This window comes from Apus apus, chromosome 4 (genome assembly GCF_020740795.1).
Source record: "Apus apus isolate bApuApu2 chromosome 4, bApuApu2.pri.cur, whole genome shotgun sequence".
NCBI classification, from domain to species: domain Eukaryota; kingdom Metazoa; phylum Chordata; class Aves; order Apodiformes; family Apodidae; genus Apus; species Apus apus.
Window position 1 is genome coordinate 111613258 of NC_067285.1, and position 17733 is coordinate 111630990.

The 17733-nt window shown below is 42.5% G+C and overlaps 1 long non-coding RNA gene across 5 annotated transcripts; it reads left to right on the forward strand.

The window, feature by feature from the left end:
- The first annotated feature begins 17 nt into the window (after nucleotides 1-17).
- Nucleotides 18-10395, forward strand: LOC127383824 (uncharacterized). Of its 5 annotated transcripts, none has more exons than XR_007889311.1 (3): nucleotides 18-105; nucleotides 1176-1243; nucleotides 7843-10395. It is a non-coding gene; the product is annotated as an uncharacterized LOC127383824 (long non-coding RNA). The 5 variants fall into 5 exon arrangements; XR_007889312.1 differs by lacking the exon at nucleotides 18-105 and adding an exon at nucleotides 572-637; XR_007889310.1 differs by lacking the exon at nucleotides 1176-1243 and having other exon boundaries at nucleotides 30-105.
- The last annotated feature ends 7338 nt before the right edge of the window (nucleotides 10396-17733 follow it).

Below are 17733 nucleotides of genomic sequence, written 5' to 3' on the forward strand. Positions count from 1 at the left end.
GGGGAGCTGCCCGCCGCGGGGCTGACGGGGTTGGGGGGGGGGAAGGCCTGGCTGCCGGTCCCGGCTCCCAGCGGGTCCCCAGGCCCGCCTCAGTGCGCAGTTGCTGTGAGTGCGGGGAGCGGCGTTACCGGGCGAGGGAGGCAGGCAGGGAGAGGGGAGAGGGGGGGGCGGCGGAGGAGGCGGCGTGGGGCTGGGGGGGTGAGGGGAGCGGGGCCGGCGGGAGGTGCCCGAGGGGAGAAGGCGGTGGGTGCTGGGGGGGGTGGGCACACGGGAGAGGGCTCCTGGGGAGGCTCCGTGCGGCGCGGGAGCAGGTGCGGAGCTGCGGGGAGGGCTCCTCGGCCGGCCCTGGGCCCCGGTGCGGACGATGTGCTGAGCGTGGCCCGGCGGCTTCGGGATGGGGGGGCAGCGGGAGGGAACGGCGCGTCCCGACACGGCGGGGGGGGGGGGGGGGGGGGGGGGCGGTGTCCGTCCTGCGGGGGTGGCAAGGCTGGGGAGGCCGGGGGGGGGGGGGGGGGGGGGCAGCTGCGGAGGGGCTGCCCCGTGGTAATGGGGGGGCTCCTTAAGCGCAGCCCGGTCGCCGAGGGACAGCGCTGGCAGCTGCGACAGGAGGGGAACAAAGAGCTGAGAGGGAGTGTAGGTGGGTTGGTGCGGGTAACGATCTCCTGTGCCGCTTCAGATGCTACGCGAGGGGCGGGGGGGGATGATAGTGGCTGTGCGAGTCCGCCGTCCGGGCCGGCCGCGGGAACTTGGGTTCTGCTGTTCTCTCAAACTTTGCTCACGGCTCTCCTGGGCGCTTTGCAGCCCTGCATTCCCAAACGTCAGGCTTTGTTTCCCTCCGCAAAGCCCTGCGCTTTTCTTGTCCCTGTTGCTGGTACTGCTAATCTGTGCCAGGCTGTTCTTTCGGTGCTCTGCAGCACCTTGCTTCTGCCTTCGGGTGGAACGTGCTGCCAGCGTCCCGCTCGCACAGCCGCTCAGCCTGAAGTCCCGTAAAACCCCCGTGGTGGAGGATCCCTGTGGAGTCGTGAATCCCACCGGCAGGCTGTTGTTCCACCCATCCTTTGCACTTCTCGTGGCATCCATCTGCTTCCCCAGCTTCCACCTAAACTCACAGGCAGCAAGGGGGGGAGAGGGGGGTGACTCCTGCCACTCTTTTTGCCTTTTCTTGCCTGTTTTAGGCTCAGAGGGAACTTGCCAAAACAGTTTCCCTGCCTCAGCCTGTAAGGGAATGATGTTAGTAGTGCAGGTATGTATCAGGCCTCAAGTAGAGGCAGTAGTTGTCAGTCTTTTTCTTCTCTGTTCCCCACCCTGAGAAAAATGTAGTCAGGATCTATATGAATTTTTACAACCAGTAAATGAGGAAGGTAGCTGAATTGGAACCTTAATTCCCTTTGTGAAGGCAAAACAGAGTCCAGGGAGAGTATGAAGCAGGGAAGAAACATTCTTAGGGAAGAAATAATTTAAATATGAATTTAAGTGTCATGGCACATCATGGCACATACTTGATACAGCCATGTAACAGATCTAAGCAGTCACTCTCAGTAGTGTGCAGAAATACTCTGAGTTACTGTAACCTTGCCATATCATTTAGGACTGAAACATGACCTATTCTGCATGTGTAAACAGAGATTATCCAGGGCTGACCTCCCATTTATGATGATGTGTAAATTATTGCTGTGAGGCAAACCTAGGCATTTAGTGTGTGTCTTTGACAGGCTTTCAGGTTGTGTTAAATCACTTCTCTAGGTACTGGTGTTGTCTTTCCCATCCTACTGAATGGAGCACTGTGATGTTAAGAAACCTTAATGTACAGACTGTCTGTTTCTGCCTTCTTTTCTGTACTCATTATCTTTTGGATTGCCAGTTCTTTGAGGTGGGGGCAGTGCCTTACTTTGTTGTAACTGGCTAATCTATTGAGAATGTTAATGCAAACAAGCAAGATTTCCAAATAGAACACAGTAAATTACCTACTCCTTTATCACACTGCATTACATCACTAATTGAATGTCAGCTAAATCTTTCTTCAGGCATTTAACTAAAATAAGCATGAGCTGTAGTGTACGTATAAGAACCACAAATAGTAAAGAAGCATGATTATGAAAAATTACATAAATTCTTCCATTCACCAGTAACTAAGTTGCAAATATATCCCTTGTAAATTCAAACCAAAGGACTCATTCAGCTATCAGTGCATGTTTCTGTTTAAAGTGTATCAATTTAATAAACCAATCAGATTACTTAACTAGTCCAGATTACTTTTATCTAAAACAGAAGACATGGATTGCTGGACTGTTGCTAAGAGGTCTGCCAGAATGTGATAAAGAAATTTGGAAGAGCTGTATGAACTTATTCTTTTCAGGGTCCTGAAAGAGGGTTCTGTCCACTGCTTAGACATTTCTTTCATGTCTTTTGGTTATTAACCGATTTTTGAAACTACGCTTATTTTTTGTCACTGTTAACTGTCTCAAAGGAAGGGAAGAAATCTGAATTTGTTAGCACTGTTTACTAAAAACTGAGATAAGCTGCTAAGCTGCTCTATAAATGAATGTATCTCTAACCAGCCAAGAGAAGCCAACTGACAGCTCCTCAAATGCTTGCACTGCCGTGGGATTTCCACTGCCAACATTCAGCCACGTATGGAAAAGGGGCATCACCAAAGCATCAGAAATATTGGGCACTTCGATTAACTAGACAGACAGAAAGGCTCTTCTGCTTAAGTGAAACAGGCATGGATGATTTTTGTAATTATGTGTTGGGTTTTTTTTAGTTGTGGAACTGTCTGTCACAGCACAGAACCCAAATATTAAGCATGTACGTGGAAAATAAGAATGATTAGAAGAAGAACTAGAGAAAAAACTGGTATACTTCACTTTAAGCAATGAGCCTGGTCCCTGTTGGCTGAGTGATCTTCACCTTTACTTAAGATTTTCATGTTGAGTTCTGCAAGGCATAGTTACTTGAAGGAGTAACTAGTCAGATACAAGTTGCATTGACTGTAGCTTTTGCTGGGAGCAGCTGATGGAAGTAAAAGGGAGACATAATTCTGGGGAGAACACACACTCAGAGACACAAAAATACACCTGGGTAAAAGGTCCTGGGAGAGCTGGTGTACTTGGAGCAGCATCTCACAGACTCAGCCTACCGTGTGCCAGATGAACTCTCTGTGACCAGTCACCTCACATGGGTGTAGGAGTCTTTATAAAAAGGCCATCAGGAAATGAGTGAGATCATTGTTCAAAGTCATTAATGCAGGACCTGGATCTGTAGAGTTGGTGTCATCGACCAGAGGGTAGATGTGCAGGAGAAACCATGGTGTCTTGTGGCCTCTGCAGACAATTTGCAGTGTATGTTGAAACTTTGTGGCAGAAGGAGCCCTGGGGTTCTGTAAGTGCAGTGCTCTTGGCTGCTTTTGAAGAAAAGGACTGTGATCCCTGGGATAAAAAGTGACGAAAATGATGGGGTTTGTAAATTTCTCTGCTTAGAGAGCTATTTGTTAGCATTTGTGGTTCCAAGAGCCTCTCATAGCACAGAGCAGTCCTGGTTTTCAAATACTGACCTAAAGTTTACTGATACCCAAGCAGATCTGAACTTGACTCTTTAAATAATCTTTTCAATATTTTTCTTTAAATGACAACGTTAGATGGCAGGTACCTTGACACCATGTACTGGAATTAATTTTCTTCTGCATACCATTCAAATCTGAAGCAATCAAGCCATAGTCTGTTACCTCTTACTACCACAGCTGTCACTTTATATCCAGCAGATACAGGTTTTCTCCATAAAATGACACATGTTCTCTAACAAAGTTTTTTTGGGATAGTGGGGCTAATAATCTACAATTTTTATGTTCTCCAGAGTACAAAAGGAATTTTTACTGATAGCAGACATAAAATTAATCTGAGCATATTTATAAATACAATAGTATGTCTTCATGCTAACTGGGGGGGGAGGTGTGAATTTATTTATTTATTTTTATGTAACAATCAGTTGATCTTATTTTTCCCCCATGTTTTTCTTAACTACTGGGCATTTAGCTTTCACTGTAATATATGTGTCATTTCATTTAGCCCTTTTTCTCTATTTTCTTTTATTTTTCTAGCATCCAGATACTGTACAATATGAACTTCCTCAGTAAGACCTAATATTTGACACTTTTCCAGTTAGTCTACTTCCTGAACTATTACAAAGTATGTTTTTTATCTTTACATCTAGCTCTCATGAAATGCCACAGCAGGAATTATTTCCCTTAGCCCAGCTTAAAGTCTCAGCATTGTCTCTTCCATACCTTTTGCTCATCTTCTCTTGTAGAACTTGTTCTACATGAAGAGAGATTATTGCTAAAAATTATCTTGATTTTTTGCATAAAGAACCTCAATTTTTTTGAGTTATTTCCTCTGTTAATATCTCAGTATCTCTTTGTGTCTAGATGGGCTCTGTTTCTTTCACCAGCTACTCCAGAACCCCTGTTCCTATTTGGACAACATTTTTGCTTTATTGGAAAAGAATTTCTGAGAACAGGAGAGCTAAAACTAGCAGGGTTTTTACTGCAATGAATCAGTTAGCTAATATCTGAGTGAGATATTGAGGAGGATCTGTATTTCTTAGGCAGCTTGATGAGACTTTGAAAGCTGCAGGTGGAGCTTAGAAAGCTTTAAGCTTCTTTTAGGCTCAGTTATCTTTAAAGACAAACCATCTAATAATAGGTTGTTTCTGTAAAGTAGATAGTTGCCTGCCTGTGCTGAAGGGAGATTGTCAGCAGCTCTGAAAGATATTACAATGCCTTGGATTAATAAGACATTACCTTTTGGACTTGATTTCCTCTGCCCTGGTGAGACCTCACCTGGAGTACTGCATCCAGCTCTAGTGCCCCCAGCACAAGAAGGGTGTGGACCTAGTTGGAGTGTGTCCAGAGAAGGGCCATGAAAATGATCTGAGGGCTGCAGCAGCTCTCTTATGAAGACAGGCTGAGAGAGTTGGAGTTGTTCAATCTGGAAAAGAGAAGGCTCCAGGGAGACCTTATAGTGATCTTCCAGTACCTGAAAGGGGCCTATAAGAAGGCTGGGGAAGAGCTGTTCACCAGGGCATGTAACAATAGGACAAGGGGTGATGGTTTTAAGCTAGAGAAGGGTAGATTAAGGTTGCACATTAGGAAAAAGTTCTTTAATATGAGGGGGCTGGATCACTGGAACAGGTTGCCTAGAGAGGTGATGGGGCCCCCATCCCTGGAGACACTCAAGGTCAGGCTTGATGGGACTCTGAGCAACCTGTTCTAGTGTGAGATGTCCCTGCTTACTGTAGGGGGGGTTGGACTAGATGAGTTTTAGAGGTCCCTTCCAACCCAAGATACTCTATGATTCTGTGATTGTTTGAGTGCACATAAATATCCAGGGATTGACTACAACCATTCACGCTCCCTGAGCACATTTGTGTACTTCTCATTTAGGTATTTTAGAGACCTGTATTTTGATTTAGGTCTGTCATTTTGGGCACATTTGCCTGAGTACTAGTTGGCAAATATTTCTTGCTTCTGCTCTACAGTCTGTGCTAGACATTAGCATGAGCAGCACAGTGAGCAACAGTAAAGCTTTCACAACCTGCAGGTCATTTAAATTGGATATTATATAAAGAGTCATATGCAAGATGGGTTCTGACACTAAGAGTCTCCTGCCTGCCATGCCCTCTGCCACCCCTTCTGACTCTTTTCTCTGGCTCAAAAGAATCTGCCAGTCAGAGCATCCAGGGATTTAACCTGAGTTCTATCTCTGAAGTAACCAGAAGGCAAGCAGCAGATGCAGTTTGTATTGAAAAAAACACGGGGGGTACATCTGTCCATTTTTTATCCTGGAGAAAAAGGGGCAGCTGCCTTCAGTTCTGTCAGAAAGCTGACTTTAAAGATTTAAAAGAAAACACAAAAAAACACATCTGCTCTTTCTAGTTGTTGGAGTAATGTTGACTAGATTAATGACCACCATAGCAGACTGTTGAAAGGGCTTTTCCTGAAATGATTACTTCTCGAAACCACAGGAATAGATTTTAAATTTTGTCCAAATTTTATTTTAAACTTTTGATGCCAACTATTTGCAAGGCAAGGGTGTGTGTTTGTCAAGGTCATTTCTCATCCTGTCATTGCAGGAAGGGCAATGTGCTCTAGGTTTATTGCACCTCCATATTTTGAAGTGGGGGTGGAGAAAGAAAGGTTTAGAAATCTTGCATATATTGAGAGGATGTGCTATAAACTTCTGAATATTCAATTCAAATGCTGTAAAATCACATTTATAAAATTATTCATCTCTTCTATCTGGACAGGGGTAGCAGCTAGGGAAAAAGAAGGGGTCTCAGGAATATGTAACTTCTTTTCTCAGCGCTTCCTCAAACCTTGAATAACTGACTTGACTTCTTTAAAGCTACCTTTTTTTTCTCTGCACCTAAGTTGTCTTAATTATACAGATATGAGAAAATCTTTCTTTAAAGCTCTTCCCTCCTACAAAAGCCTTGATCAGGTAAGCGGCTCTTAAGCAGAGAGCACTGCTTTTCATGTTCACCACCACCTTCTAGCTGTTTCCCATCTGTTGTTTGTAAACACTTCATGTCTTGTGCTGCTGATGTTGTAGCTCCTTGGAAAACAAGCTCTATTTCCTTATGTTTGAGACTGCATCAAACAACAGGAAATCTGTCCATGACTGTGAATCCTATGTAATGCCAGAATAAAGGGTTGTGGGTTTTTTTTCTTGCTAGGAATCTCAATTAATGAAACTTAAAACAGTTATGTTGCAAAATGTAAGGGAATGTGGTTCATATGGACACAGAGTTCATGTTCATGTGGTCTTGTCTTTGGGGGGAACAAGAGAGGTGAGAGAGAGATCAAAGGAGGGAGCTGGGCTGAGAGTGTGAGAGGGGACAGGAGGTGGCAGAGGAGCTAGGCAGAAGGTGCACAGATTGAAAACTGCAGTAAGTATTTTTGGCTTGTGCCTTTGCAGGACTAGTTGAAGTTGTCTTCTGAAACTGCTCTGTCGCTGGAATTCCTTCCTTTTCCTAGCCAAAGAAAAGCTCAGGGAGAAGGATTCATATCCGGATCCTAAGAGCTGTCCCAGGCTAAGAACAACTCTCTTCAAAATTTTCCGTCTAAGGAACAGAAGGGTTTTCTGTGCTGCCATGGCTTCCAATGCAGTTCATTAAATATTCCTCTGTTGAAGGAAACAGCCAATGGATTTGATCCACTTGATGGAAATTACTGTCCTTAACCTTCTCTTTTTTTCCATTTTAACATCCTGTTGTGCTTCCTATACATATGAGGTGGAATGGAATGATGTCTGGTACCTGCTCATCCACCTGAAAATTGCTGGATTCCTCCTGAATCATTGTACTTCTCTGCAGTGTCCTTTAAGAGTACTGGGCTAAATGTTGATCCTTTCTCAGGTCTTGATATACAAACTCCAGTTGTCTTTATGACACTTTTAGTAGACAAAACATGGCAAGGAATATCGGTATCTGATGTTGCATCTAGAGGTCATTCTAGGACCAGAATTTCTGGTCTACAAGAAAAATATATTTTGTTTTTCATTTGATTAACCTTCACTTTTCTTTATAATATCTGGTTTGCACTACATTAAAGATTCTCTGTACTTAATTAAGTTTTAAAATAGAGACTTGTGATTTATTATTTGTTGTACATTTTTTTTGTTAGAAGAAATGCAGTGATTTAAATATATTTTGTATCCTGTGAGCACAGAGCAGTGGTGAGATAGAATCAAGATTTGGTTTAGATACAATCATGTTTACAGAAATTGTCTCTCACATCTGGAAGTATGTAAAATTGCTAATTTATTTATTTTTTTCTATTGACAGAAGCCCAAGACAGTGCATCTTTCCATTAACATCTGCAGAAATGCACAGAAGATTTCTGACTAAAACATAGCCTGAAGAAAGTTAATGAGGTCATTAGTAGTCTGCGTCACTAATTAAAAGACTGTGGATGATCCTGGTCTTTTCCTTCAGGCCTTGATGAATCATGAAAATGACAGAAAGCTGATTTTTCTAAAGGAGCATCAGCTGTAAGTAAAAAAGAGGAGAAAAATTATGGAAAAAATAAATAAAGGAAAGCCAGTGACACAACTGCTACTGATTGTGAGCAGTTGGTTGCAAGCTGAAATTTTGTTGCATGTTACTAGACTTTTTGACCTGATGAGTCTTTCTTGTTAATTAATTTTTGTAGAAACAGACCTTTTTTTCTGCTAAAGATCATGTACTTCAACGAAGAAGTCTTTTACCATCTGCAGTAGCAATATAGCACCATGAAATTCAGCACTTTTGATTATGAACAATTTAATAAATCATGAGCAATAACCCTGGAGTATTTCACACCCCTTTGCCTTGTCCTCACTTCTCATTGACAGTTAAAAGAATGATGTAAAGAATTCCTGTTTGTTTGTCTGTTTCACAGAATTCTAGGGGTTGGAAGGGACCTAGAAAAATCATCTAGTCCAACCCCCCTGCCAGAGCAGGATCACCCAGAGCACATCACACAGGAACGTGTCCAGGCGGGTTTGGAATGTCTCCAGTGAAGGAGACTCCACAACCTCTCTGGGCAGCCTGTCCCAGGGCTCTGTCACACTCACAGGAAAGAAGTTTTTTCTGATGTTTACGTGGAACCTCCTGTGTTCCAGTTTGCACCCATTGCCCCTTGTCCTATCACTGAACAAAGCCTGGCTCCATCCTCCTGACACTCACCCTTAACATATTTGTAAACACTGATGAGGTTGCCCCTCAGTCTCCTCTTCTCCAAGCTCAAGAGACCCAGCTCCCTCAGCCTTTCCTCATCAGGGAGATGTTCCACTCCCTTCATCATCTTTGTGGCTCTGCCCTGGACTCTTTTCAAGCAGTTCCCTGTCCTTCTGGAACTGAGGGGCTCAGAACTGGACACAATACTCCAGATGTGGCCTCACCAAGGCAGAATAGAGGGGGAGGAGAACCTCTCTTGACCTACTAACCACACCCTTTCTAATACACCCCAGGATGCCATTGGCCTTCTTGGCCACCAGGGCACATTGCTGGCTCATGGTCATCCTCCTGTGCACCAGGACCCCCAGGTCCCTTTCTCCTACACTGCTCTCCAGCAGGTCAGCCCCCAACCTGTACCGGTGCATGGGATTGTTCTTCCCCAGATGCAAGACTCTGCACTTGTCCTTGTTGAATTTCATCAAGTTTCTCTGTGCCCAACTCTCCAGCCTGCCCAGGTCTCTCTGAATGGCAGCACAGCCTTCTGGTGTGTCAGCCACTCCTCCGAGCTTAGTGTCATCAGCAATCTTGCTGAGGGCACACTCTGTTCCCTCATCCAGGTCGTTGATGAACATACTGAACAGCACCGGTCCCAGTACCGACCCCTGAGGGACTCCACTAGTCACAGGCCTCCAACTAGATTCTGCCCCACTGACCACAACTTTCTGACTTCTTCCTTTCAACCAGTTCATGATCCATCTCACTACCTGACCATCACAAACACACTTCCTCAGTTTCTCTATGAAGATGCTGTGGGAGACAGTGTCAAATGCTTTACTGTTTGTCACAGCCAGTGTGAATAAAAATCTTGATTTCAGTATCAAATACTATGCACTTTCAAATTGAATTTTGCACTTTACTACTTCTGAAAATGGTGGCACCTCTTGATCAAGCAGGTCAAGAGCTATGTAAGGCCTTACATGCCTTACATAATGCATACCTCAAATGGGAACACCAATGTGGGAATATTTAAATTTTCAAAGCATTCTTCATGTTTGAATGACAGCTGAATAAACCATCCCTTAAGAAAAAGACAGAAAGGAAACAGGGAATATTTTTTCCTTAAATTAATGAGCCTGCTCAGAACTATTGAAGAACACCTAGCAAACTATAATAATCATAGGACTTGCAATAATGTGTTGTGGGGTGAAAAAAAACCTACCACTATTCTGTTTTGGAAACTACTCTGTCAGAGTCCATTCCATTTCATGTAAACTACATAAAATACTTTGTAAAACCTAATTAATTTCTGTAACATGATTTTGGCAAATTAAATCAAAACAGGTCGCTATGACAGTTCCTACAAATGGTTCTATTTTAGCTTTGTTTTGTATTATAAATATGTCAAGATGAAGCCATTTCTGCCAAAATAGAAATTCTTCCTGTTGGGAGAATTTTCCAGGCATTTTTTTCAATTCCCTAATTTTCAGTATTTGTCAAAGTCAAGATGAAGGCTAATTTTAAATGCTCCAACTTACATCTGCATAATCATAAACCCCTGAGAACATGGTTTTAGTCTTCTAAATGAGTAATGTCATTAGATACTGTATTGTTAGTTTAATTGACTTTGTTTGCTGCTCTGTGTAACAAGTGACTGAAAAATAAATGACACTTAACATTGGCTACATGGTTTCTAGTGGTCTCTGAAATGCAAGTCAATGGTGGAGATACAAGTCATTGCCAGAAAACATTAATGGTTCTGCTTTTTGTTCCAGTAGCACAATGCCAAGTGAAATCTAAGTGGATACAGGGAATTGCATCTAGTCCTTTGTAAATAAGAAACAGGTGAACTCCCAAAGGTACAGACATAAAACCAGAACAGATTTATCATACAGACTTCATTGATGAGATCTTACAGAAGGAACTAATTTAATATTGGTGCCAGTGGACCACTGAAAGTGTTAGGCAATACTGCAAGTTTAAAAAAAACAACAACCAAACACAAAAAAACCCACCCAAAAGAAGTGGCTTTCTGGCTCAGTGTATTTACAACAGGATCAAGTTAATTCCAAGTTCTTTAAGGGGGATGTTATTTACCCCATTGGGAGCTGAGTCCTCACATACAAATGTGTAGAGAGGATGTACTTTCAGGTTTTAGATTTTTATAACCTCAGAACATTGGAGAAGGAGCTGCCAACCATAATGTGGGACAATAAAGTTTATAAGTTACTGTTAAATATATTTAATTAAAATTCATGGATATGCCTCCTTGAAATTAACTCAGATGTGTCCTGTGGGTCAGTCAAGCATGTTAAAAGGAGTTTCTTGGTTATAGATTGATTGTATCTCCTTAGAGTGGCTGACATCTGTGCTGGTTTATGCCACAGCTTCTAAAATGTGATCCGAGCACTGCTACATAGCAGCAATATATGGCTGAGTTCTGTCAAGAAATTAGCAATAATTTGATTAATGTCAGCTTATTTCTTTCTCTGAGGCTGCCAAGAAAGAAGGAAAAGGGAATGTCCCAAAGCAAGGAAGAAGATAACTGGAAAGCATATTGAAAAAGGAGGGAGAGGCAGGCAGAGGGTACGATATTCTGAAAAAGCAGGTAGAAAAGAGATTATTTAAGGTCGATGAGCTGAGGAACTGCAGGAGCCAGTGTCACCTGCACTTTTTTCAGCACATGTTGAATCGCATTGTGCTTGAAGGGTTAGAACTGGTCTGGTTTGACTCCGGATTGGCCATTAAACCAGTGACAACAATGCTCTGTATCCCCTCCCCCTCCCACCCAGGTAGGGAAGAGAGAGAGAATAAGGAGAGAGACTTTCTGGATTGAAAACTAAACTAGACAGCTTGAATTAAATACTAATGATAAAAGAAAATTGTACAAATATGTACAAGTAGTTGCAGGAATGTGCAAAACCCCCATAACCTCCTCCCACCCCCAGCAGCTCCCCCAGGATCTCCTGAGCTGTGAGCAGATCCAAAATGTCCCAGATCTGCTGGACAGAGGGCAGAGCAGACAGGAGCTGAAGGGAGAGTGAGGAGGGGCAGGGATGCACAGGCCTGGGGATCGATGGGAATGGATGGATGGATGGATGGATGGATGGATGGATGGATGGATGGATGGATGGAGTCGTCCCCAGACACCAGCCATGGGTGGAATAAGGAAGAAGAATGGCTGGCTTGACTCCCATAATCCCTGAATTTATACCGAAAGCCACATAAATATATAGATGGAATAATTTATTTCACCAATTTTGCCCTCCACTTCATTCCCTCCTCCCCACAGGAGGGCTGTAGATGTGGCCCTTCTGCTCCTTTAGTGTCCAAAGCAGCAGATTCAACAAGCAGAGCAAAGTGACTTTGGTCTCTCAGCAGAAAACATAAACATTTGGGCGTTATCAGTCCACTAGCTGGAAAACTTGCTGCTAGTTTGAGCAAGTTGCTGCTTAAAAATGAGTTCGCTGAAGGAAGAACAATCAGTAAAAGGAAAATTGGCTTCACAGTGGCTCAAACCAGGACACATACAGAATTTTCTTTTGCTCCTTCTTCTCCCAAACTGTGGAGTAGTCTCAGAAATGTTAAGCAGTTGGGAATGGAAGAGAAAAATTATGCATAGAGCTATATGAAATGTTATGCAGTCCTATGAAAAATTACCCTTATCATGAAATGACAGAGAAACTCCAGCTTGTTTTTTCTTTATATTCAACCCAGCTCACTTCTCTCTTCCCTTCCCCCTGCCATTAATAGGACTTTTGTAGTTGACTTGCAAGGAGCAAGATGTATTTATTTTATGCTTTTATTTGAATGCTTCAGTGTTTTTGTCCTGTTAGTAGGTTATACATTCGTATGGTTTGGGAGAGCTTGGAGTAATAGGAAGGAAAGAGGAAATTGCTCCTGGGAAATTGGTTATTTGTATAAAGCTGATGAGAAAACAAGTGCTTTATGTGAGGGCTCTGACTGTTAAAGGACGTTTGGCTGGAGGACAACATACTTGTCAGCACACTCATTTAGGTGTGTCTGTGATTACACTGTTCTGCACTGTGCACAGAAACCCACCATGTATCAGATGCTTTCTATTATGGATTTTGCTATGCTTTTCAGCACACTGGACAGACTTCTGCTATCAATCAGAGCCATCGTGCACTAGGTGATGGGGAGGGAGGATGATTCTGCCCCTCTGGTGAGACCCCTCTGCAGTGCTGTGTCCAGCTCTGGGATCCTCAGCACAGGAAAGACATGGAGCTGGTGGACTGGGTCCAGAGGTGGCCACAAAAATGATCCGAGGGCTGGAGCAGCTCTGCTCTGGAGACAGGCTGGGAGACTTGGGACTGTTCAGCCTGGAGAACAGAAGGTTCCAGGAAGGACATATTGAAGCCTTTCAATATTTAAAGAGAATCTATGAGAAAAACAGGGACTTTTTAGCAGAGCCCATAGCAACAGAACACAAGGGGTAAATGGTTTTTAACTAAAAGAGGGGAGATTTAGGCTAGATACAAGGAAAAAAAAAATTACAACAAGGGTGGTGAAACACTGGCAGGAGGGCCAGAGAGGTGCCTCATCCTTGGAAACATTCAAGGTCAGGTTAGATGGGGCTCTGAGTAACCTGATCTAGTTGAAGATGAAGATACCCCTGCTCACTGCAAGGGGGTTGCACTAGATCACCTGTGAAGGTCCCTAACAACCCAGACCATGGTGTGATTCTATATTTCTCTGCATTCACTCATGATCTAGACATGGAGAAATGGTGTAAAACTGGGAGTTAAGGTGAATAACACAATTTAAACTGCTTAAAGACTCAACAGGTGTCAATTTATGTGGTAAAATGGACATAAAACCTAATAATATCTGTATTTGGTACACTTGCTATGAACATGTTTGAGGGAGCACAATCATAGAAATATACCCATCATAAGAGCAAATGAAAAATTAAGATATTCAGGAGGATGTGGAAAGGCAAAAAAAATAGGAAAGTTTATAATTCAGTTTCCAAAAGTAGATGGCCAGTTCAGGCTGTCCCATGAAGGGTGCTCAAGCTGCATGTTATTGATACTTTTTCAACTTAGCTAAAGTAAAAAGCTGTCAAGTAGTTCAAATCTGTGATACATTTGACTCTATGAATGTTTCAAACATTCTACAATTGATTTAAGAAAAAAACTTGCAAACAATCAGAAAAGGTGAGCATTATTTAAAAATAAACAGGTGCCTTGACCTGTTTAGAATATTAACTAGGCTGCAGTAAAGTAGTCAATATACATTTTAATTATTTATTGAGTGGGCAAAAATATTTAAAGCTCCTTATAGTTAGTGTGTAACAACATCTCTCCCCCAAAAGTGGGTCAAGGCTTGTAGAGCTTGCATTTATGACATGGGTTCCTCTTAAAAAAGTAAAACCCAATCCTACAGAAGGAGCTAACACAACAAAGGGTTCAAAGTCTTGTACATCCTAAGTGAGATCTCCTTTGTCTGTGATTTACCTAAGCCTGAAGCAATAGCCACAGCATGGGGTCTAGTATAGATATAAATGACAAATTGTCTTCAACCCTTTTTGTCTTCAGTGCTGCAGGAGCATGATGGTGATGATGATGACAGTGGCTCCTCTATCATCCTCCAGATGAAATTCACTCTCCCATATACAAGAACGACAAGGGAGCCTCTGATGATATGTGGGAAGCTGCCAGGTTACTGCCCACAATGCAAGATTGTGTAAGAACAAAGGAGTAGCATGATCTGGATTCAACATAATGAAGCACCTAATGCTAATAACTAGTCAAAAAGGAAGGAGTGAGCAAAGATCCTCCAGCTGTTAAGACCTTAATTGCTGTACCTTTTATTATTTGCAGGGAATTACAAAGATGTAAATTGCAGGATAGTCTGATGAGTTATAGCTCTGTCAGATCTAAGCTGAAATGTTAAGATATTGAGTAAATAAGCTCTAATATTGTCACGTTATGCATCTCACCTCTTCCTCCCAGGGTTTTTTGTAATGTTGTTTCCAAACAGTATGTTTCAGGAGTGTTTTCTTAGTAAACAAACATTTAAGTATTCCAATACATTCTAATACCTTAAGGACTTCTATTATATAACAGTCTTTCTTTATAGGGTGAGAGTGGTTATCTCTTGAAAAATTGCCTCATCTCTCTGTTTTATCTCTGGATTCACCCTGAAAACTGTGTCACTATAATTTATAATGAAACTCAAAAAGTGACCAGAATAGTAATTGAAAAAATGAGACTTAGATGCTTAGATAAATGTGTTGGAACAGAACTAAACTGCCCTTCAAGAACATTCAGAGTAGTCCTGGTAGGTGCATGTTAAGTAATAGAGCCTTTAAATAGGATTGGTCTGTACAGATGGAAAGGAAACGATTTACTGAGTCAATTCAAATGACTGAAGTAAATGACCATAATGATGTACACTTGGAAAATTATGTCATGATAGGACAGGAAATTAAAAATCAGTGTTAGCTATCTGAACCAAAGTGTAAGCTGAAGTAAAACTGACTCCATCATTCTGAAGCAGTGCAACAGCAACAGAGTGCTCAGCCCTGGGGCTGCAGCACAGGAGAGGAGGAGCAGTGTCTGGCTGTTATGCAGACCTCCCGTGTGTTGGCTCATATGCACCTTCTGAGACTCCTGTGCCTTTACATTTCTTCCCAGAACCATTTTAGTGTCAGTAAAATGGAAATTAGAAATACCAGCTTTGCAATGCTAAAGGAAAAGTGGGCTGCAGACCAGTAGACTATGGTTTCAGGCAATAAATAGATTCCGAGTTCTTCACTTCTCATGCCAAAAAGCAGGACTAAGGACTGCTCCCCTTCCCCTCACCTCCTGCAGTCTACTCAGTGAACAAGAAGGCTCTAGCAAATGCTACAAAAATAGGTTTCTGCCTTTTTTTTTTTTTTTTCTTTTTTTGGTCTGTGAAAGTCCCAAAATTATGCATTTCTGTGTGATGTGCCTAGGTTCAGCTACAGCAGGACAAGCAGTTCCAACAGTTATGACAGCACTTCCAGCTTTGTGCCCACTCCTTCAAGTGGGAACTCCTTGAAGTCCTTTCAGATTGTGAGTTTGAAATCCTTCAGACAGACTGGCCTCCAATCCAGATCTCCTTCCCAGGCTTTTAAACAGCAGGTTGGCTTGGCTCTGTCCCTTTACTGGGCTTACCAGGGAAACTGGCTGTGACTGATTGCTGCTGTTTGTCCTACCCATCCTGTGCTGGAACACATCCATCAGCTCAGGTTCCTCCAGTGATTCAAAGGTATGTTTCTAAATTGCATGTAGCTTTGGGCTGCAAATAGCCACTGATGTGATCGAGATGATCATGCTTTGAGCAGTTGAGGAGAAATTTAGGTGGTCAAGTAAGTTCTGTGGGGGGAGGATGTACGTACTTCTAGCTTCTTAGGAACCAAAACAGTTTGGCTAGATAGAACTATCCTTTAGGAATTGGGTCTTACAATCAAGTAAACATTTAATTCACCCAAATTCTTTATCCCCTCTTGCCAAATTCTTCATGGGGCTGTAGAGGCAAACACCCATCCCCAGACAAAAACCTCTACTAATGAGAATGGGAAACATCATTTTTTTTGTGCTGCAAATTTAAATACGAGGAAGAAAAAGGTTTCAGCCATAGACTTTTCTGCATTTATAAAAATGACCTCAAAATTATTTAATGAGGAGAGACCCTAAGACAGTCAAGGCAGTGGAGCTTTTCCAGGAAAGCTCACGTTTAAAGGACAAGATTCAGTTATTTATGTATAAAGTGCCATAACCTCTTCCATAAATAATACAGACTTACATATCTGTGGATTTCTGTCCTGTGTTTTCTATACATGCTACTCTAAATCTTAAAAGGATCCTCAGTTTTTATTGTGTCCAGCTTTTTGGCCCTCTCATTGCAAGAAATGTCACAGGCTACATAAAGCTTTACCTATGCCAGCTGTCGTTCTAATGCACAGATGCTGTTGGACCAGCTGGCTGTTGGCAAGCAGCAGAGGTAAATGTCAGGTTCTTGCCTGTCCCTCTACCATGAGGACAGCACAAAACTACTTATCTGTAAACAGCATCATATAACTATAGCCCACTGATTCAGTTTTGTTCAGATAATTTCCAATACTGCAGAAAGTAAACAATAATGAGAGGGTCAGGCACATATATATAGAGAAGGTAGTGCACTTAATTTCTCATGAGAAAATATTTTTGTTTGTTTGTTTTAATTAAGTTTTCCTAACTTAATCCAAGTGGTGTTACACAAGAACTGATGAATAGTCTTCAGAGCTATTGTTGTTGGGTTTTTTCCCCTCTATTTTAAAGTATTTTCTTCATGTTAATAAGTAATGAAGGGCCACATCATCAGATGGGAGAAAGCTGTGGGACTCCATTCAGCTCAAAAAAACATCAGTTTGTACCAGATTTATATCTGCCACTTGTTAGTTCTCTTCTGCATATATAGAACCATAGAATCATAGAATCACAGAATCATAGACTATGCTGAGTTGGAAGGGACCCATCAGGATCATCGAGTCCAACTCCTGTCCCTGTGTAGGGCACCCCAAGAATCACACCATGTGCCTTAGAGCATCATCCAAAGGCTTCTTGAACTCAGGCAGGCTTGGTGCTGGGACTAGTGCCCTGGGGACCTTGTTCCAGTGCTCAACCACCCTCTGGGTGAAAAACCTTTTCCTTATATCCAACCTAAACCTCCTCTGATTCAGCTTCCTGCCCTTTCCCTGAGTCCTGTCACTGGTCACAGGAGTGGAGAGATCAGGACCTGCCCCATCTCCTCCCCTCCTGAAGAAGCCATAGACTGCAGGTTTGAAAGGAAAAGAAATCCTCATGTGTGATTTTGTCTGGACTGTCTTGTTAGGGATCAATTTGACCTCCTCCTCCACCATTCCCTCATTGGAGTTTTTATCCAAATCAGGACCATCAGGAAAGTGAGAGGATTATGGAATAGTAGGGAGTTGTGCTCTGACATTTAGGGGGGTCATGCACAGGTGCAGGATAAGCTGGGACAGATGTT